General features: G+C 36.6%; 1 protein-coding gene across 3 annotated transcripts in view; it reads left to right on the plus strand.

The window, feature by feature from the left end:
• Positions 1 to 23,815, plus strand: part of pcdh11 (protocadherin 11) — a 241,307-nt gene that overhangs the window by 25,382 nt on the left and 192,110 nt on the right. The window lies entirely within an intron of this gene.

Consider the following 23,815-nt stretch of genomic DNA (forward strand, 5'->3'; position numbering starts at 1 on the left):
AGAAGTAAATATACATTAATGAGCACATATATTTTTGAAACAACTAAGTGTTTTAAGCTAAGAATAAACTAAAAAAGTTACACAGTGTAGCTTTAAACACTCTGTACACTGTAAAAAAAAAAAAAAAAAAAAAAAAATATATATATATATATATATATATATATATATATATATATATATATATATATATATATATATATATATATAATATCTTATGATATTATAAATTATAATATTATATAATTTATTATATAAATTATAATGAAATATATATTATAATATCTTATGACAACAAATGCAACATTGCTCTATCTCATCAAAATTTGTGTTACCTTAACTTTTTATGTTTTATATCATTTTAATTTTAAGTTGAAATTACTTAAACATTCAAGTTGAATATATTTAAAAATTTAAGGCAGCAACTTTTTTTTCAGTGTACATTAATTACACAACCACATTTATTTATGCCTCTATTGAAATATACCTTTCTATAAGACTGAACAATTTAAATTTTTAAGGCTCACTGATCACACAACTGTATTTCCTCAACATCCGTTTGTGAGCAGGCCCAAGAGCCAGACATTGTTCCCATGTATGTATTTTCAAAGCATCTGTTCCAGAAGTTCACATGAAAGAAGGGAGAAATGAGAGGCGCAATGGAAAACAATTTAATTGCTTATCAAAGTTACTTTAAATTGCAAGACTGGAGAGCTAACCATTTCCCTTGAGGGAAATATGTCCTTGGTGATTAGAGAAAATGGTGCGCATGCACTACGTTGAGCTTGTCTCCTTACTTTTCTGAGGTATAGTGTGCAAATGTCAGCCTGCTATTAATATCGCAATGTAAACTCTCTGTGTGCTAAACTGTGTGTACACTCATGACTGTGTTAGCATGCACACTTCCATAACAGCTGAGAGATAAGACCATCACCAAAGCACATTTGCTCTTTCGTAAAACACTTTTGCTCACCACAGCTTGCACGAGCGTTCTACCAAACGATTCTGTGTCAAATATGTAAGAGATAATGTACAACCAGCAGGCTGCTGCTTCTACAACACAGCTTCTACCAAATAAATAAGGTAGTATACATGAAATAGTGATTTGAATTGATATGATTTTATCTATCTGTATCTCAAACAGTAGAGTAGTGCATGGCGCTAGGAATGCCAAGGTCATGGCTTTAGTTCCCAGGGAATGCATGAATTCCTTAAATATAAAACTTGAGTGCAGTATAAGTTGCTTTGGATAAAAAGATCTCCCAAATACATACATGTAAATATCTTTTTATCAGTTGTTTGAGAAGAAAAAGACCACAGAATTATACAAAAGACCATCATGTGGAGTCATGTAGGAAATCATTTGACTTTTACAACGGTCAATTATACTGTCAAGTGGTCATTATACAAATCTGAACGCAGAATGCCACAATCGACCAATCATAATCAAATATTCCAGAGAGTCTTACTGTCTTTGGATTTAAAGAATAGGCAAAAGTCTTCCGACAGATTGGTCTCCATCTGCTGGCAAATTATGTTTCTTTAAGATATGTAATTTAGCCATTGTTATTCTTCAAATTGACTGTGACAGCTGAGGAGAGTTTTGCGTGTTGGCTCTGCTTGATTTGTGGCATTGAGCTTAAATGCATTATTTGTTTGACAGCATTTAGAGGAAAGAGAATTCTCATTGAACCAAACAGAAATGCTAGCCGCATACCGTGGATTATGTGGCTCCATGGGGTGTGCACAACGCTAAAGTACCTGCATGTTTGATCATAATCTAATAACGTACCTTTCAATAAGGAGACTGATTAACTGAGCCTGTAAAGTTGCGGCATTAATAAAGGAGATGCCTCAGGGATTGACAACGTTAGCCTAAAACAACCTTAAACTTGTTAAAGGTACTGTACAGTTCACCCATAAAGTGGAAGTCAATTTACAAACAAAGTGAGATTTTTTTTCATTATTCAGCAAGAATGATTGTTTAAAATTGATAGTAGAGACATCTATGTTACGAAGGATTTGTTTTTCAAATAAATGCTGTCTTTTAAACTTTCTTTTCACCAAAAAATCTATTTTCCACAAACAATATTAAAGGGATAGTTCACCCAAAAATGAAAATTACCCCATGATTCACTCACTGTCAAGCCATCCTGTATATGATATTCTTCTTTCAGATGAATACATTCGGAGTTACATCTTCCATGCATTAGTGAATCCAATTTAAATCCCAAAAAAAGTGTAACCATCCATTATAACAGTAATCCTCATGGCTCTAAGGGTTAAAATAAAATCCATATTTAACATGTTATACGATGACGTCGGATGTATCATAAAAAAGCGTAACAGGCTTGATGATGTTGGATGTAGCACGCAAGCATTTTGAACAGAGAGAGGCATTACACTTTTTCTGTAAGTTGAATACGGAAGACGGTCTGCCGGAAGCTAGATATTTTTACTTTAAAATGTGTTGAATATGGATATTTTTCTTACACAAACCCATTGTCAGAAGGCCTTTATTAAACTCCCAGAGCCATATGAATTACTTTTATAATGGATAGATACACTTTTTGGGGCTTAAAATTTTGGGCTGCCATTCACTATATATATATCTGATAGCAGAATATCATATACACCTAGGATGATTTAAAAGTGAGTACATGTTGAGATACTTTTCATTTTTGGGTTAAATAACCCTTTCAGCAATTGTTTTCAACATAAGCTAGTATAATAATATGATAATATGCTTCTTTAGGTCATCAAATCAGGTATATTAGAATGATTTGAAGACTGAAGTAATGAAGACATAAAATAAATACATAAAAAAGACATTGAAATAGAAAACAGTTATTTGAAATTGTAATAATGTGTCAAAATGTTACTGTTTTCAAATAAATGCAGCCTTGTGTGAATAAGAGACAGTCCCCAGCAGTGGGGTTCATGGTGTTTTGGACCCCACTTGCGTTATATGAAGCAAAGCAATTCTTCTTTTGTGTTCTACGGAAGGAAGTCATACAGATTTGGAACGACATCAGGGTGAGTCAATGAAGAAACAGCGTTAAATTAAAAACTATTGTTTGAATGTTACTTTTGCACTTGACTTTCACATCTGACTTTGCTCAGTGTTAAAATTCTCAGAAACACATTGCTTGATTTTTTCCTTTCCTTCGTGTGTTGGTGGGAAAGAATACATGCATACATTATTTCTAAAAATAAATAAGGAGTTGCATTTAATTTTGATTAATTAAAGGAAACGTAATGATTCCAAACAAGCTGCACTGCCACAGCACAATGAAAGTGAAACCAGTGTGGAATTGCATTACTTGACTCTGAATGCCTATGAAAGTACCTCTCCAGCAGGTGCTGACTATGAGAGTACTGCACCATAGGAGAGCTCATGAATTAATAAATCGGCTGGACTTTAGAATGACAAAATGTATCTCGAGGAGGACAGACTAGGATCAGATTGCTGAGAAAGTGCAACAAAACATATGTCTTGAGATCGTATTTATAATTCATATCGATCATATCCTGTGTCCTTAGTATTACATCACACACAGAGGGGCAGAATGGGGCCGAGATTTGAGGGTACCGGAGAGTCGTCCGTCGTTATAAATGATCAGGTACACGAGGGAATTACTGCAGACTGAGAATATTGTGTCCAAGCCCCAGAGGGTTTGCTGATTATCTCTATGTAGTGCTATTTATGCATTTTCTGTGCAGCGGTGTAGGAAACAGGAAGATGGTCTCTGTTATTTGCACTCAAGGCAGTGCAGCGTACTCCTGCTGCCAAATCTCTGCCAAACTGAATAATTCAATCATGCCTTTTTTGCAATACTACATTTGTGGGTTCAAAAATCAAAGCGGATCTCAAAGACGCCGGTTGTCGCTATGGCTTGTTAAAATATGCCCATTGGTTAAAAGTACAATGGTATAAATATTCACAAGCCACACAGTGATAACTATTTTTAGGCTGCATAGATTTACATACAATTGCTGTGAGATAGCTGATATTAACGTTATTGATTAATGAAATGGATTATAAATCTGTATATATGCATACATTTCTTTCAGTTCAGAATTGAGGAATGTTTTTTGCCAATTAGGGAGTCTGTTTCACGCATTCAGAAGCATCCTAATGCAGACGAGATTGTCCTAAATGGAACACGAGTGGCATTAAAGCAGCTCTACAGCCGTATAGCTTTTTGTTGGTTTTCGGAGGAGATTAGGACTTGCTTTTAAACATGATTGTCGTTCTTGTTTGTCTAGGATTGCCAGGTTGTATAGGCTTATTATTCCAAAGGGAGAATGTAAAAAAAGCTTCAAAATAAATACACTGCTGTCTGATTAAATGCTCTCGAAATTCAATTGAAGAACGCTGTTATACACTAATCTTCCAGAGGACACCATCTAAGAAATACATTCTTCTAAAACAAGAGATCAGAATTCAATTTCCAGAGCTTGTTTTTCATTTTGTCTGCATTGTCATCCTAGCAAGGTATCTTTTGTGTGCCACATCTTTGCACTGCTCTGCAAGACATAATATACAATTAACTGTTTACTTATTTATTAATGGCATGATGTGTTAACGGGGGATACTTCACCCAAAATCAATATTGTCTTGGTTTGATGGCCCTCATGTTGTTCCAAACCAGTTTGCTTCTTTTGTAAGAGTTATCTTGTATAAACCATGTCTCATTTCCATTGTAAGGCAAATTAAAAAAAGTGCTGCTTTGTGAAATATATTTGCTTATTATATGCGTAACATGCATTGGTTCATGAACATTGGCTCATATGACATAATTCACCCAGTTATAATGAAAACGCTGTCATTATATACTCATGCTTCTCAAAATCTTTTCTTTCAAGACAAAAGTTTTTTTTATTTTTTCCAAAAAATTGACTTTCATTGTATGGAAAAGAGCAGCATGGGCATTTTTCAAGTTGTCTCGTTTTGTGTTCAACCGTGAAAAGAAAGTCAAGCAGGCTTGGAACGACTCGAGGGCGAGTAAATTATGACATGCGTGCCATTTATAGGTGAACTACCTGCCTTTATGTAATTTTCAAAGAAAGCAGTTCCTCCATCTTCAGATCTTATTTCTAGGAATAGTGCCGTGTGGAAAGAATGACCAGCTGAGTGTCACAAGACATTTGCATGAGATCTTTTCTAAGTGGTTAAGCAGAAGATCGGCTAAAGTAAGGGTGGGAGGCGTTGACTTAAAGACACTGTTCAGAGCCACTGTAATCCAGGTAATCCAGCACAGATTTCTTGATTTACGCTCGCAAAAGAGATTGGAAGACGATAAGAGCACAGCCCCGTCTTAGAATAGCTGATAATCTGGTTTGGACAGAGGACTCAGGGGTATTTACCCAGCCTTAACATTTGTTGAAGCAGATGGTAAGAAGGGGGGCTGGAGCCACCAAACTTCCTCATCTATATACAGGACAAAAAAAAAAAATTGGGGGGTGGGGGGGAGAGAGAGAGAACAGTGGATGATAATCAATGTTGTTTATTTGCTGCTTGACTCCTTAAGTACTGTCAGCCAGATTATAGGCTTTCCTGGGGATAATCGGAGACAGCAGACAATTGCCTTTTTTCCATCCTGAAAGTGTGATGGCGTAAAGAAGGCGGTTTAGGGTGGATGCCGACTCTTAATTCCTGATTAGTCCTGTTTCAAACCTTGCTAAAATTAACTGGGCAGGGTGCTAATCACTGAGCCTCAGACACCCTCTGCTCCGCTCTGCCGCAGAGTTTATGCTACATAGCTGACATGGAGTAGACGTCTCTAGAGTGAGACCCAATTAGGGCAGGCTTTTGAACCCTGCTCTGAACAATGTTTGACCACACAATGGACAAGCGATTTGCTCCAAGCCGTTGTTACTTTGTTGACTATATAATAGCCCCTCAACAGAGCTGTCTCTCAACGAGGCTTGCGTTTGTCGCTCTGAACAGACAGCCGTCGCTCTTAAGCCCGGTCTGAATAGCATTATGAATTTGAATAGCATTAATGAATAGCATTTATGACATTTGAAAATAAATAAAAGGAACACTGAAACACACAAAGTTTGGGGTCGGTAATATGTTTAAAATCCAGTAGAAATTGGACATTTTTGAAATAGCATTGCCATTTAAAATAATTCCTTCTACTTTAATGTTTTAAATTGTAATTTATTCCTATATCAAAGCTGAATTTTCAGCATCACTACTCCAGTCTTCAGTGTCACATGATCCTTCAGAAATCATGCTATGCTGATTTACTGGTAAAAAAATAAAAAATATGAACAAATAAAAAATTCTTACATTTCTTACTATCATTAACGATGAAACCAATTCCTCATATATAGAAAGTTCAAAAGGAATTTGAAATAGACATTTATAAATGTCTCCACTATAACTTTTCTCAATTTAATACATCCTTGCTCTTGCTGAAGAAAAAAAGAAAAGAAAAATTAATTCAAACGGGCAGTGTATAATCTTGTTTTTCTATTAAATATCCTTTGCTAGTTAATTAATGCTATAGTGAAGCAAATTCTATCAACACATTACAATGAACCTTTAGTTTTTGTATCCCTATGTTTTAACCACCTCATCATCAGGGATGGACAACAAGCGCGACCAAGACATATTTCTCTAATTAGTCCGCAGAAGTCTCATTAGAGCTCGGAACGACAAAAGTGGATGCCGTATGGACGTCACGTAGCCAGGCGACCATACAAATGCACTTTTAAAGGTGAAGACTGCTAGACCAGAGGGGAAAAAAGTGTTAACAGAATATATCAACATTGTAGAGTGTGGTCAAAAAATGCAAACTGGAATTTAATTCAATTAGATTTCCTTTTTTACTGGACAAAACTGTGTGATCAAAAGCGTTTTAATACGCATCCCTCTGCGGCCTGTGCAGCAGGCGTGTTAAGAGGACGGTAAATGAGAGCGGACAGACAAAGAAATTAGAATTTCGGCAGTTTGAATTGACATTCTTCCAAAGTTAATTTACTGGCAGAGGTTATTAGCAAATGTCAATATCAGGGCAGAAATGTTGCTATTTTTAAGATCACTATTCGTAGTAAAAATCATTATATATTTATGACATACAAACTTTGTCTTGCTTTTGACTCGAGTACAAAATCCTGATCTGGAATGTCAACAAAATGTCAGCTCGGTATTACATTGCAAAACAGACCCGAGAAGATTTCATTATAGGATAGTGTGTGTGCCATTATGCGTTCATTAGATTAAATCTGGCTGCAGGCAGTCAAATGTAAGAGAGGCAGACCTGCTGTTCAGGGGAATGTGAGCAGGAGCTGGAAACATATACTGTTCGTACAGATTGTCGGCCCCAGAGAGCTGCCCTGTAGACCCCGCATGCCTTCGGATGCCTGCTGCTTGCCTAGTAAGCACTTTGAAAGCTACTGTATTGTTTATTACCTCGCCGTACTCTTTGCTTCCCTCCATCTAACAGTAGTGGCTTTTGTCACACATGATGGGTGCTTGAAAAATTGTGTATATTTTCTAAATAAATAGGACAAAGAGGCGCTGAAAGATAAATGACTTTCCTTGGGTGCAGTCTTACGCTCCTTTATGAAACACATTTTTTAAAACACCTTTTCAATGCTAAAATGAAACAAATGCTTTTTCAAACCAAGCACTTCTCTTTTGCGCTGTAAATACACCTAAAGCGCACCTTTCAAAGTGTTTGAGATTTTAATATTTCAACAGAACGGCTTGGATCATATTTCGGGACAATTTTTATTTTATTGTATTTTTTTTTATAAATAAATAAATGAAATTATAAGACCAGACCAAAGCATCTGCCTTTTTCAAAGCTCATTGATGTTTTGACAACACATAAAGGCATAAACATCTCATATGGTCATTGTTCTTTCAAATGTTGTATATTTTAAATTTGTTTTATCGCCAGATAAAAGACAGTTTGTGAGCCATGTACTTTCATATTGCTCTCTCTCTCTCTCTCTCTCTCTCTCTCTCTCTCTCTCTCTCTCTCTCTCTCTCTCTCTCTCTCTCTCTCTCTCTCTCTCTCTCTCTCTCTCTTTTATTTTTTCCATCCTGCCATGTTTAAATGCAAATGGGCTTTGGCTGTTCTGCAATCTGTCTGCATGGGGCGATGCCTTTGGAGTGCCATGGATGGTGGGCATGATAAATCTCAATAAACAGAAACCAAGCAAATGGACAGATAATGTTATTCCTCCCCCAAAACATTGAGCCACTGTCTCTTAAAACGAACAGCTGAGCTCATGCAATCAAGTGAAATGTGTTAAAACTCTTTCGAACCCTCCGAAACAATCAGACCGGGAGTCATAACTGATTCATTAGCCGAGCATGTGAAGTCTACCTTTGATAGATCAGTTAAACGGATTATTGCATGTGATTTCTGCTGACGCCGTAGTTATTTGTGATGTTTTTGGCTGGTTAGATCTCACGAGATGAAATGTATTCACCTCAGCCTTCACCAGAACAGATCGTCATTTTGCTGCAGTCACACATAGTTTGAAGTCTGACTAAAGTGCTGTCAAGCTTTAAGTGTAGAGTGTTTGCTGTGCTTGTTTTCCATTTGTTTGCGTGGCAAGGACTTCAGGTGGAAAGACACATCGGTGACACAACAAAGCGATCTTACTGAATGATACTGAAATCAATGAGGGATATGAGCGCCATTGTGGCCTCAGTGGTGCTCGTGTCACACTCTGATGATGAGGGAGTCAATCTGTACTAATTAAACATAGGCGAGAGTGCCTGTGGACTGGCAGCTCTGTCTAACTTGATTTAGAGCCTGATAGCTCTAAATCAACTCTACAAAGAGTTTACAGAAGCTCAGCTGCAGTATTTACAGGAGCAATGGTTCTGGTTGACCCCATAGCTACATTTCTCCATAAAATGTACATTTGGGATGTTTGGAGAGACAATAACCCTGATTGACTTTGCAAAAAGATTGGTAACATTATAGTTTTTTTCTTCTTCTTTCTAAAAGATTCTTAAATACTCTAATAGGCCTAATGTTGCCCTATTCTAAGCCCTGTCTGTGAAACTAGGCCCTAAATGATTTATTAATCTCAGTTAATGTTTATTCAAACATTTACTAATACATTACTAAAATTTAAAAGTTGTCAAGTGAAGTCAACTTTGTTTATATAGCGCTTTTACAATGACGATTGTTTCAAAGCAGCTTCACAGTGTTAAACAGGACAATATTACAACAAAATTCGTTGTTCTGGAGAAACCGGTGATGTTATCACCTCATTTCATATTATCATATAGCGACAATGTGGGCTGATCAGCAATAAAGTTGATACAGTTAATTTAGTAATTCATTTGATTTGGATATTTAGTTGAAAACTTTAGTTGGCATTTTAGTGTCCCCAACTGAGCAAGCCAATATTGTGTATGTTAATATTATTTAATGGACATGAATTAACAATGAACAGTTGTATTTTGTATTAACTAGCATTAACAAATATTAATAACTACTGTAAAAGTGTATTGCTCATTTTTTTTTATATATAAATAAATGATGCATTAACTTAAAGTGTTACCCTCTTTTTAAATGTGCGATACCAACATAGTATCTAAACAACATATAAAAAATAACCCATATATATATATATATATATATATATATATATATATATATATATATATATATATATATATATATATATATATATATATATATATATATATATATATATATATATATATATATATATATATATATGAATAATGTAATACATTTATTGTATGTGTAATGTCAATAATAGACACAGCAGACAGAGCGGCTAGCCATTATAGCCATCCCTAATGCACAATATGACTAATACAGTCTATTTTCCAGGCACTGGTTTTGATGTTGGTTCAGTACCATTGCTGTTTGATGGGTTGTAAATCTGCTTTGTGTGCCGAGGCAACAGCGAGCAGACCAGGACAAATTCCTTACGGCTAATTCACTTCATAGATTAGCACGTACAGCGAATACATGTGTTCAGCCCAGGGAGATGGACAACACTTGAGTGCATTGTGAGAACAGAGCTCATTTCTTTGTGTGGATGATTGGGTTCTCCTGCTGGAGATAATGACTGTGCCCTCCTTTGACTTTGAGGCAGTGACCTGAAATAAGGCCCACAAGTGAAACCGGAGTCCGCCTGAACCTGTGTGTGATTAAGGTCACCCAGACATACCACATTTTCTTGACCCCCTGCTCACATCGACCACAGCTTGAATTCATCGGAGACTCTTTTGTAGTTCTCGTCACAATGCAAACATCAGACCTCGGCAGAACGGCGGGGGTGAGGCGGGGGGATGCCGAGGCACTCGAACCATCCTATAGCAGTTTCTTTCCTTTTTTTGGCCTATCTATTTTCTGACAGCTTGATAACAATCACGGGGGAATTTTTAAAGCATATTCAGCTTGCTAACTTACCAAGGACAAGCATTCAGTCATGACCACAGTGCTAAAACCGGCATGTCGAGTAATTAGTAAGATGGCTACTCATGAAAAAAAAAAAAGACACTGGGCTGCAGCTCATGCTGAATGTTCCCAGCTGAATATGGCCTGTAATGTGAGATTTATGAGTTTCAACACAGAGTTTACTCTCAATTCATCTCCTTGCTGTGCCCTATCGGGGCATCAAAGTCAGCCTTTTTATTTTAAAGTGTCCTGTCGCCGCTGACCAATATTCCGCGGTGGCCTGGTGTAGTATAACAGATGACTCTTGCACTTTTTCACTGCCGCTGCTGGCAATGTAGGACAATTTATTGACGTCGGTGGCTACTCTGATGGAACACATGTGGATAAACAGTAAATCCTAGAAAAGTAGTTACCTTTTTAAGTCTTCTTCATTATGAAAATGCATAGTCTACTGTAACCTTCTCAAAAACATGGTCCCTTGCTGTAAGATTTCATTCACTTAAGCTCAAAAACCCTTTCGTTCGATAAATAATTAAGCATAATGCGCCAAGTTTTCTGAGCAGATCTCTGAGCGGCCACATCATCTTATTACGGAGCAATACGTGTCTTCTTCTGCATGAGTAATACGTCAATGGAAAACTAAAATAACATCTAAGCTAGAGAGTGAGGGCTTCAGTTCCAGCTGGCTGTTTGGAACTACAGTAGCATCTAATGATTGATTTTCAGCTGGCAGATGATACGAGGATATAACTTTGTTTGTCAGGTTTTATATAAAGCATTGATCAAACTATGTATAATGTAAGACTGAAGAGGCAGCAGTGATAATTTGAAAAGAATTGTGTTGCTTATTTGTATGTAAGGTTACAGTCTAAAGAGCTCAGAGTGAAGTTCTAAAAAACTTCCCATCCCACTCTTTACACTGCTGAAATCCCCTTTTTTAAATCAATAAAGCACATTAGGCAGGTTAAATAAATAAATATTATTTTAATTTTCACATAGGGAAATTGATTTTAACACTAATGCTTAAACCTGTTAGCATTGTGCTGTAATCTTTAAAAACTTGTATTGCTTAATTCCCAGTGTATAACTACACTACTCATATACATAAGGAGCAATTTCAGATTGTGTAGAGAATCAAACAATCTGAGAAATCACTATTAGGATGGAAAAGTATGTTGTGCCAAAAGGACTCAACAATCATCTCTGCCGTTACAGGAATAAATTTTTCAGTTGGCTGAATTGAAATTCTGGGAAATTATGCATTTTTCAGTTGGCCGCATTGAAATTCTGTGAATTGATGCAATTTGGTCAACTGAAACATGTAGATGTGATCAGTTATTTTGCAATGAACTTAAAATATAAAGTCCTGGTTTCACAGACTGGGCATATATTAAGTCAGGATTAGGCCTTAGTTCAAATATGGCATTTAAGGAGCTTTTATAAATGTTCCTTAGACAGAAACATTTCTGGAGCACGTTTGAATTCTGTTCACTTTACTTAAACATATCTAATTGTATAACATATCTAACAACTGAATCTAATTGTGTTCAATCAACCTAATATATTTAAAGGTCCCATTCTTTGCATGTTTTCTAAACTTTGATTATGTTTACAGTGTGCAAAATAACATTCATGTTTTTTTTTTTTTAGTTGAAACATGAGTTCATATTTTGCGTGTAAAAAAACAGTATTTTTCACACAATTGACTTATCTGTACGCCGCTGTTTTCTCTGTCCTAAAAACGGCCTGATGATTTCCTTGTTCTATGAAGTCCCTCCTTCAGAAATACGTAACGAGTTCTGATTGGGCCAGCGCTTCCCATGTTGTGATTGGGCAGCAGCTTAGCGCACTTTGCCCGGAAAGGTCCCGCCTCTTACATAACGGGGAGATGCAAGCACTGAATGCACACTCTTCTCCACGTGGAAGAGCAACAAGACCACGCCCCCTATTTTGCGTGTTCTTGTGGGCGGAGGGTTAGTCAACAAACGGTTCTAGTGACGTCATTACATCCCTGAACTTCCTGCTCTAGTTCAAACCGGCCGTTCGCTGTAAGCTTTGAAAGGGAACTTCTGTTAAATAAAATATCTCGCTTGGCATTGAACTTTGAGCTTTATAATTTTACAGGTATTATTTATGCTCTAACAGCAACATTACACACTAACGAAAGAACGGGAGAAGAACGGGACCTTTAAAACTGATGTTTACTTAATTATCTGTCTTAAAACATGAATCATTTATGTTGACATAACTGGGCAGTTGATCTGTAGTTCCCAGCATGCTTTGCAAGGGAATGCATTAGGAAAGTATACATTTAGGGAATAAAGTGTTATTTTAGTGTTTAGTGTTGTTAGTTAATGTTAGTTATTAATGTTGGACATTTAAAGGGAAATATCTGTATTTTTATTTTATTTTATTTTATTTTATTTTATTTTATTTTATTTTATTTTATTTTATTTTATTTTATTTTATTTTATTTTATTTTATTTTATTTTATTTTATTTTATTTTATTTTATTTTATTTTATTTTATTTTATTTTAATATAGAATGGTTACCATTACGCAGAAGACTGGCACCTGTGCTCTAACAACTTAATTACAATATCCCAAATTGTGTCAGACCAGTTCAATTACACTGAAAAAAAATTATAAACACAACACTTGTTTTTGCCCCCATTTTTCACAAACTGAAACTCTAAGAACTTTTGAAAGATCTAAAACTTTTTCTGATCCAAGACCAGTCAGTTTAAGATCTAAGATTTAAGACCAGTCAGTATCTGATGTGAGTACCATTTGCCTCACGCAGTGCAACATGTCTCCTTCGCATAGAGTTGATCAGGTTGTTGATTGAGGCCTGTGGAATGTTGGTCCTCTCCTCATCAATGGCTGTGAGAAGTTGCTGGATATTGGCATGAACTGGTCTTATATGCCGTTCCAGAGCATCCCAAACATGCTGTCACATGTCCGGTGAATATTCTGGCCATGCAAGAACTGGGATGTTTTCAGCTTCCAGGAACTGTGTACAGAATGGCTCAGCAGTGGGCCTTTGGATCTCATCAAGTTATCTCTTTGCATTCAAAATGCCATCAATAAAATCTACCTGTGTTTGTTGTTAATAACATACGCCCATACCATATCCCATGGGCCACTCGATCCGAAACTTTGACATCAGCAAACCACTCACCCACACAATGCCATACACGCTGTCTGCCATCTGCATCTTTACAGTGAAAACCGTGATTCATCCATGAAGAGAACACCTCTTCAAAGTGCCAGACGCCATCGAATTTGCCTGCTCAAGTCAAGTTGCAACGAACTGCAGTCAGGTCGACAAGCATGCAGATGAGCTTCCCTGAGATTGTTTTTGACAGTTTGTGCAGAAATTCTTTGCTTATGCAAACCATTTGTTGCAGCAGCTGTCCGGCTGGCTGGTCTAATGCAATTTTGGAGGTGAAGATGCTGAATGTGGAGGTCCTGGGCTGGCGTGGTTACAAATGGTTTGCGGTTATGAGGTCGATTGGTTGAACTGCCAAATTCTCTGAAACACTTTCAGAGATGGCTTATGAAGAAATAAGCATTCAGTTATTGGGTAAAAGCTCTGGTGGACATGCCTGCAGTCAGCATCCCACTTGCATGCTCCCTCAAAACTTGCGACATCTGTGGCATTTTGCTGTGTAATAAAAATGCACATTATAAAGTGGCCTTTTATTGTGGCCAGCCTAAGCCATACTTGTGCAATAATCATGCTGTCTAATCAGCAACTTGATATACCATGCCTGTGAGGAGAAGAGGAGAAGAGGAGAATGGATTATCTTGGCAAAGGAGAAGTGCTCACTAACACAGATTTTAAAAGATTAAAAAAAAAAAAAAATATATATATATATATATATATATATATATATATATATATATATATATATATATATATATATATATATATTTGAGAGAAATATTACTTTTGGTTACAGATCTTTGAGATTAATAATGGAGGCAAAAACAAAAGTGCTGTGTTAGTTTAAATCTAAAATTCTACTACGTGGCAACAAGGTGCTGAAAGCATTCTTTAGAAATGTTGGCCCATTGATGGAGATTTGTGGGATGCACATCCAGGGCATGAATATGGGGGCCGTTTTAGTACAGTGAACTCATTGTCACGATCAAGAAACCAATTTGAAATGATTCAAGCTTTGTGCTTTAGGGCTGGGATGGTATGGATTTTTTTTTTCTCACCACGGTTGGAAAGCAAGAAATTCCCGCATTTCAGTGGTAAACTGCTTTTAAACCCGTAATAAAAAAAAAAAAAAAAAAACACACGACACGACACGAGCTGGCAAGACCTCGAATATCTTTGTCTTCATGTTTTGTCCTGATGTTGCAAAGGAACACTTGTTGCAAGTTTTATCTTCCACAGGGTCAAGACATTTAGGCTATGTTTCATTATGCACTGCTAGAGAAAATGAAAGTAAAATCGTTGCGTGTGAACTGCACTATTCAAATAAACTTGACGTACATCAAGTCTAATAACAAGCACAAACTGTGTTAAATAAAATTTTCATCTGTGTTTTTCTACTTTACCACAGTAAAAGATGTGAATGGGTATAATAGACTTAAGCAAACGAAAGGAAGAAACATTTATAATTCCCTGCAAAAATGCGTATGATGCGAGTGAAGATTTGGGAAAAGAAACGAGAGGTCCCATGGGATAAAATGGACTAACGTTAGACCTATTGTTAAAATTCACGGAAATCAGAATTTTGAATGACCAGATCGCAAAACAGAATTAAAAAGCTGGCAAATCTTAAATTGGGCTCAGGCTCCCTCTCTTATTCGGCATGAATCCATAGCCTGTTTTCATGGCTGCGATGCGATTTATTCCCATAAAAATCACGTAAAACAGCGTTCACATACAAAATACTGGGTCAATATTATAGTTAAAAAATTATAGTTTTAAGTAGAAAATAATATTAAAGGTAGGCCTATATATTTAAAAAAAAGTGCACAACTCCTCCTAAGTGGAAGCAAGCTTTTTTTCCCTCACGTGCAACCTACCGCGGATGAGTCCTTATTTGGGTTAGTAAAATAACAACATTTTGTTTTTAAGTAGAAAATAGTATTTATGTAAAGAGATAAAATACAGAGTAACCTATATTTTTTATACAAATAAAAAACAAATCACAAAATGAACATGCTAGTTTTTCTAGCAAAAAATATGAATGCTGGTATGTAAACTTTTTATTTTTTATTTTTTGGTGATAGCGGTGATGAGCTCAGACCTGCGGTAGGCATCACGTGACCGTGGTATTGCGGTAAAACGCAAACCATCCCAATCCTATTGTGCATTATCCTGTTGAAAGTAGCCATCAGAGGATAGGTACATGTTGGTCATAAAGGGATTGACATGGTCAGAAACAATGCTCAGGTAGCCCTTGGCATTTCAAACAATGCCCAATTGGCACTAAGGAGTCTTAAGTGTGCCAAGAAAACATCCCCCACACCATTATACAACCACCACCAGCCTGCACATTGGTAACAAGGCATGATGGATCCATGTTCTCATTCTGTTTACGCCAAATTCTGACTCTATCATCTGAATGTCTCAACAGATATCGAGACTCATCAGACCAGACAACATTTTTCCAGTCTTCAACTGTCCAATTTTGGTGAGCTTGTGCAATTTGTATCCTCTTTTTCCTACTTGTAGTGGACATGAGTGGTACCCAGTGAGGTCTTCTGCTGTTGTAGCCCATCCGCCTCAAGGTTGTGTATGTTGTGGCTTCACAAATGTTTTGCTGCATATCTTGGTTGTAACGCGTGGTTATTTCAGTTAAAGTTGCTCTTTTATCAGCTTGAATAAGTCGGCCCATTCTCCTCTGACCTCAAGCATCAACAAGGCATTTTCTCCCACAGGACTGCCGCATACTGATGTTTTTCCCTTTTCACACCATTCTTTGTTAACCCTAGAAATGGTTATGTGTGAAAATCCCAGTAACTGAGCAGATTGTGAAATACTCAGACCTGCTCATCTGGCACCAACAACCATGTCACGCTCAAAATTGCTTAAATCACAATTGTTATTTTTTTATTTTTATAAATGAATAAATGAATGAACGAGCGAATTAATGAATGAATGAACGAACGAACGAACGAATGAATGAATGAATGAATGAATGAATGAATGAATGAATGAACGAACGAACGAACGAACGAATGAACGAACGAACGAACGAACGAACGAATAAATGAACGAACGAACGAACGAATGAATGAATGACTGAATGAATTAATGAATGAATGAATGAGCAAGCTTTAGTTTTCTCTATTCTAAAATTCGTATTTTGAAAATGAAGTGTCACTTCATACCAATTACACCGGTTGTGTGATATTAATGGAGTGCATCCATCAATGCAATTGGATATTGAAAATGAAGTGTCTTCAAAACCAGTTGTCCTTGACTGCTTAAGTCTAAAGAGAAGACATGAAAGACGGAGCAAGTCAACACACACATTTCCTGCAAAGTGAGGAATCCTGCCTCTTATCTGTTTGATTTTGCACTTGGGGACTTTTTCTTCATCTTATGCTTCAAACGTCAAGTGCCAAATTCATTTGCATGCGCTTGAGGCTTGGAGAGTTAAAACAAAGATGTGTGACTGGGCTCGGTTCAGACACACAAGCTGTTGATGGAAAGGAAGTGCGGTGGGAGGGGAACCTGGAAGAGGGAGGGGTTCTGAAGGCTGCAAATCACACGAAGAGGATAATTTAATCTGACTCAGTCTTTCTGTCACTTCATATAAACTGGTTAGTTGGCCAGGCCTCCTAAAATGAATTAAAATGCATGAATAATGAAACATCTCTGGCTGAGAAAGGAGCCGAGCGTCCTGCAACTTCAAAGCTGGACAAAGCAGCTTTTATAATCAGCAATTTGGCGTTTTAGTCTTATATTATTGCCCGTGTTTGACATAACATAATGAAAATGCAATTAGGTTTTCGGAATCAAAAGTATTTCCTTAATCAACCTGCGACAAGAACGCTTGTAATGTTAACAGCCGTCGTGTGCAGCTGTTACTGACATTAAACTAGCTCTAAAGTCGCAGGCGAGAAAAACAGAATTAAGCATTCAGTTTGAATCAAGCTGCTTTGAACTCGAAAACTAGTCCATGCGGTATCTGGTCATGTGTTTTTAAATAACTTTGACTTCAGAAATCTTATGTCAAAACCAAAGTATATACTTCTGTGCTTAGTTCAGACTAAAACATATTTTTAATAAATAAAAACTACAATCCTTGATACAGCAACATACCTTTAAAGTTTTGTGTTGCCATGGTTAAGCTGCCTACTGCGGACCGCTGTCTTTCCATCATTGTTTACTGCTAGAGATAGATGTGATATTCTTTTTAATGTTAAGCTCCTACAGATAAGAGATATGCACATAAAACTTTGACTTGAGCCTTTACTTTAACCCTAATCTGGCGGTGGCAGTGTACTTTAATGTATCGGTGCCACATTGTGAAGAATGGTGGAACGATAACGCTTTGTGATGTGCGATCCAGTTGGAGATCAATGCTCCGGCAAATAAAAGCATGAGGCCACTGAAGCCAGAGAATTCTTAAGCAGCTGAAAGTATTGCAACTAAAACCTCAGAGGCATAAAACCAGGGGTGAACAAGCATTCTGGCCTGGCAGTGATGTCCTACTTAAGGGAATAGTTTATTCACCCGCATACTGTTCCAAACCTGAATTACTTTCTTTCTCCTATAGAACACAAGAGGGCATCTTACTTTTTAACAATGTGGAGTATAATTAAAGTGAGTATGAACTGGGACTGACAAGATCTATCTATCTATCTATCTATCTATCTATCTATCTATCTATCTATCTATCTATCTATCTATCTATCTATCTATCTATCTATCTATCTATCTATCTATCTATCTATCTATCTATCTATCTATCTATCTATCTATCTATCTATCTATCTATCTATCTATCTATCTATCGTCTGTCTGTCTGTCTGTCTGTCTGTCTGTCTATCTATCTATCTATCTACCTATCTATCTATCATCGGTCTATCTCTCTGTCTGTCTGTATGGAGCTCGACAGTCCCAGTTCCCATTTATGTTCATACTGTATATTTCTACAAATATTTTGATTTTGGTACTCAAAAACATAATTAATCAGCATTATTTGAAATAGAAAGCTGTTGTAACATTATCAATGGCTTGCATTATTTAGTGTAATGCATTATTTCTCCAGTAAATCATATCAGGTTACATTTATTTTATTTTTCTTTATTTTAGGTTGCATAGTTACATTGTACTAAGTACTGAGTTATATTAAAGGGTACATAACAGACAAAGTGTCTGCCAATCATATGTCACCAATAGAGTAGCATTGCATTCTTTAAAAACAATGTATCCTGTATGATTTATAAGCATTTTGAAAAGTGGGGACATGGCCAATGTCCTCATATTTCACCCACTCCTTGTAATACCTATGTCATACCCATGTCATTATACACTTTTGTGTCCTCATATGTCACCCCCCCCCCCCCCCCCAACACACACACACATAATACACATCATGGTATTATCCCTGGATAACTTTCTCTTTTCACAATTAGTACGTGTTGTTGGCATTATATGCAGTTATGTGCCAATTGCCATCAAAACACAGACATCTGATGAAGTTTCACTCACTGCCTGCGGTTTCGACTTCTGACTGGGATCGAACAAACACACTCGCAGAACTCTTTTGCTTCTCTGGAAAAACAAACTGCATCCACTCTACTTTCCTTAACATGGGTTATATGGGGAAGGGAAAAAGTTATCTTTCTCTTACAACCAAAAACAAAATGACAGCACTGCTGATGACTCCCGTAACCCGAATGAAGCTCTTGCTCTCACATGTGTTGTTACTTCTCATCTGGGAGAAGTGTCTATTTCCTAACTCTTTTTAGGAAATGTTGGCTATATTTAGCATTAGAATCCAACTATTTAACAGTGTAAATAAGTTGTGATGCATGAAAATACCAAGTTGTGGTTAGGGTTTGGCAAAGGGTTAGTTATTTGTAATTATGGCTAAATGAGTGTTATTATATAGTAAGAACATGTAGTAAATATGTTACAATACCATTGATTTCCATAAAAAAAAATATCATACAAAGATATTGTATAGCTTTAGGAGAATTGGCATATTGCACACGTCTTGGACCGTTTTTAACAATTTTACAAACACTTTTTAGCCCCCAATAATTATAAGGGTAAAAAGGTGACCATTACATTACTCAAAACTTTTTCTTTTTATGTTCCTAAGAGTCTTTGAGTTCAACTTTAGGCCAATCCTTTAATATGTCCATGCTGAAATTTCCATTTTAAAAAGCAATGTAGAAGAGATTAGATGAAACAAACTGATTTCTAAGTACAATTTTAAAAGGTATATTAGCTCATTTGTTAGATTGGTTAGATGTCTGAGCTTGTTTTTTTGTCTTTTCTCTAATCTGATCAAACCAAACCAAAAGAACACTGATTAAAGTCGCCCTCTTAAAAAGCCAGTCTAAAGGAAAAGGCAGTTGCTCTGAACAAAGTAGGGCTTAACCATTAGACAAAACAGAGGCAGCATGCACTTTTGTTGGATGCAGGACAAGATTAATACAATCATGTTTTAATCACTGACCCGGCTGATTCTAGAGACATCCCGCCCCCTTCAATGACTCTGGACATTAATGAAGCCAATTGATCTCCACCAAACTCTGTGAAATCGATGTGTGGTGACCATCTTAAAAGGAGAATAATGACTGGCATCAAAGTCTGTGATCACTCGTTTGGCAACTCCAAAAGATAATTACCGGATATGTTGGGCTCTTTACAGCTTGCATAATTAACACATAATTAATTGTTGAGTTGAGTTGATGGGTTCTCTCAAAATATGGCTGACAATCGTAATGTGCACAACAAAGTTGAGACTTTGATGCATTGCCTTGATGAAACAAAGCCAAAGCCAATACAGCTCATTGCCAGTGGATAACGGGGAGAGGACCAATCAAACAAACTGCACACATAATAGTACAACGATTTAAGATTTAATGTTCTTATGGGACCCACTGATGGGTTTTTATTAAACATTAACATTATTTGAAAGCCACATTAAAAATACAACTTTTTACCCTGCATTCATCAATAGTTTTTGCTACTTTATTTGGATGTACAGTTGTTATTGTTTACCAAGACTGAGAAGTTCAATCCTAAAAAAAAAAAAAAAAAAAAAATATATATATATATATATATATATATTACCATAGTTTGAGCCTTAAACAGAGAAGATTTGTGCCCCATTTCTTTCTTCAAAAAATATTCCTTTACCAATGAGAATTTTCTTGAGTATATATTTCTTGAGTAACATGTAAATATCAGTAGAATATATTGTATTATTTAAAATCAAAGTTTGAAGTTTATTTGAAGCAAAGATATTTTATGTAAATATTGTTTATGAAGTGTTGTTCGTCACAGAATTGAAGTCAAGGGGAATGTTTTTCTGTCACAGATTTCCATCCATCCATGAATATCTGATGCATCAATTTGTGTTTAAAGAGGCATACAATGTTCAGGAGAAAAGAACATTATTTGACGGGGGGTAATCCTTTATAAGACTCATCCTGAAGTTGCCTGCGGGAAAATAGAACAAGGGAGCAGATTCCTGCTTCTGGCTGAATTCACAACTGTTATCTGGCTTCCCTATCCTCTTGTTTGGTGATATTGCATTCTGCTCCTTGATATTCCAGTTAATCCTTCAAGTAAAAAGATTTAACTCGAGATTATGGTGTTTCTATGAACGCTGGCTCTTGCTTGCTCTCGCGTGTCTGAGCGAATGCTCCCGAGGCGATGTCATAATTCGAATCCTACAGAGAGAAAGCGGAAAAGGAAGCACCGGCTTTCCCATTGGCGCTTGCATATACATGATCTACGAGGCCTAAATCTGTATACAACTCTTAATGAACGTGTCAAATTCATCTTAAATCCCCATTTAATGAATTGCTTGATGGCTTAGAAGTATTGTGTGATGTTATTTTATGTCATTTTGACATGTCACACTCATTATTTTTTCACTTTCTTTAGAGAACACTAAAGTGCTTTGCTCGTGATAAGTGTTGGGACTGATAACCACTTACAACACTTACCAGCTTAATGTTAGATTAGACACTTCAACTCCCAGCTGCGTTTTAACTCTGATGCTTGTTCACAAACTAACCCACTCCTCAGTCATTCATATTGCACAATAATCCACACAGACTATGAAACACACTTGACATCATTTCCTATAATTCTGCTGTACAGAATAATAAAGAATACTAATAATAGTATTAAAAGAATAACAGCCAATATCATAGTAATATGCATGCTTATAAGCAACTAGTTAATAGTTAATAACTGAACCTTAAAATAGTGTTAGTGAAGGATGCTGCATAGCAGAATATCTTAATGTAATTCATATAATGTAATACAGTGGTGTGAACAAGTAATTAATCCCTTGTTAAAAAGATGGCTTAAAAAAAAGAAGAAGAATAATGTGCATTGTTAATTCACATTTTTGTAAAAATATTTGGAAGTAAAATAAATTAAAGTGGGATCACATTAAGAAAACAATGTTTGTCTCCAAACCATGTTGGGAACAATTATTTGCCCCCTTTTATTAAATACTTTTTGCATGTCCTTCTCATAACAGACCTCTGAGTCTTCTTCACCTGACATGTGCTCAGAGACCATTCCTCCGAGTCCAAACCGAATCTCTCCAGATCCTTCAGGTTTGTTGGCGCTTCTTCTCATCAGTTCAGCCATTGGAGGTGCTTGGTTTTGTGCTCAGTGTTTGGATCACTGTTCTGTTGGAAGATCCAAACATGGCCCATTATAAGATTTCTAGCACAGACTATCAGGGTTTGGATTTTTTATCTGTTGGTATTTGATCGAGTCCATGATGCCATGTATCTGAACAAGATGTCCAGGACCTCCTACAGGAAATTAGGCCCACAGCATGAAAGATCCAGCAGAGTATTTAATTCTACACATGGGATTATTATTATTATTTGTATCCCTGTGTGCACTAAGCCAGTGTTTGCTGCCAAAAAGCTTTTTTTTTTTTTGCTTCATCTGACCATAGAACCCATTTTGTTTGAAGTTCCAGTAGTGTCAGTTACTTTGCAAACGTTCTAACGACAGATGAATCAAAGAAATTTAAGATGGGTTTGGTGCACACACCGGGATAAAAAAGTACCCCTTGTGCTGCGTCGAATGTAGTTATTGCATGCAACTCACGAGGACAGCTCTGTAGAAAGATATTGTTTCCGCTTTATTTTGTGGTACACTGTACTTTTATAACATCACATTCAATGCAGTCTGCAAACTCACATTCTATCAAGAAAAATATGATTTATTTTGCCACAGGGCTGGAGATTAAAGCAAATTGGTGCAGGAAATGCTGATACATAAGTATGACCAGAGACAATACAGGAGGAGACGCACATGCTGATTTTGCCAAGTTGAGCCCTATCCGGACAGGACAGTATTATAAACAATGTTTGAGTTTCATCACTGACGTCTGTGATTTCATGTACAGGTTCAGACGGGACTAACATCTCTGTGTTTATTACAAAGGTGGGAGTCTGTGTTTTCCAGATGTGGACGTTGTGCTTGCATGCATCACCTATTTCTTTAAATGATTTATTTGTTGATATCATTTTCATTCATTATTAAAACCCTATTTAAGTAAACGTCATGAGTTTTTAGAAGTGTCTGTTTATAATAAACCCAAGTAAGTGAGCAGCGAAATCTACACAAGCATCTTGCACTTACCTGACACTGATATTTTTCATTGTTATATTTGTATCAGATAAATTCCATAATGAAATTAAATGAAAGTATGCTGAAGATTGGTGTACAAACAGTAGCTCAGGTAGGTCAGAAAACACATTAAGGAAAAGTGTTAGGATAATACAAAACAAACAATCACAGAATTCACATTTGTGCGGGATTAGCATTACCTGGGGTCATTTGTCCAGACCTTTTTACAGAAGGGAAGTCACTGTGGTCTTTACTGACATTGTCCGTAATGATAACTGAGATGGCACATTATGACGGGACATTAGATGTGTTCCCATTAGATGCGTTCCATTTTGTTAATTCTGGAACAACATTCCTGTCTGAAATTGTATCTTAACCATTCGCCTACCCCAATCCTAGCCCTACCCATAAGCCAGTGTTTCTCAAACTTTTTCTGCCATTCCCCACTTTGGAGGTAGGGAAGGGCTCCGAGCCCCACCTGTCCCCAATCACCCCAACAAAATGGTAATTATCTAGGCTTTTAAGTTTGCCTGTTAACATTTATTTTATTAACATCACATTTAAACCTTTCATGCGT

Source organism: Pseudorasbora parva, chromosome 11 (genome assembly GCF_024679245.1).
Source record: "Pseudorasbora parva isolate DD20220531a chromosome 11, ASM2467924v1, whole genome shotgun sequence".
Taxonomy (NCBI): Eukaryota; Metazoa; Chordata; class Actinopteri; order Cypriniformes; family Gobionidae; genus Pseudorasbora; species Pseudorasbora parva.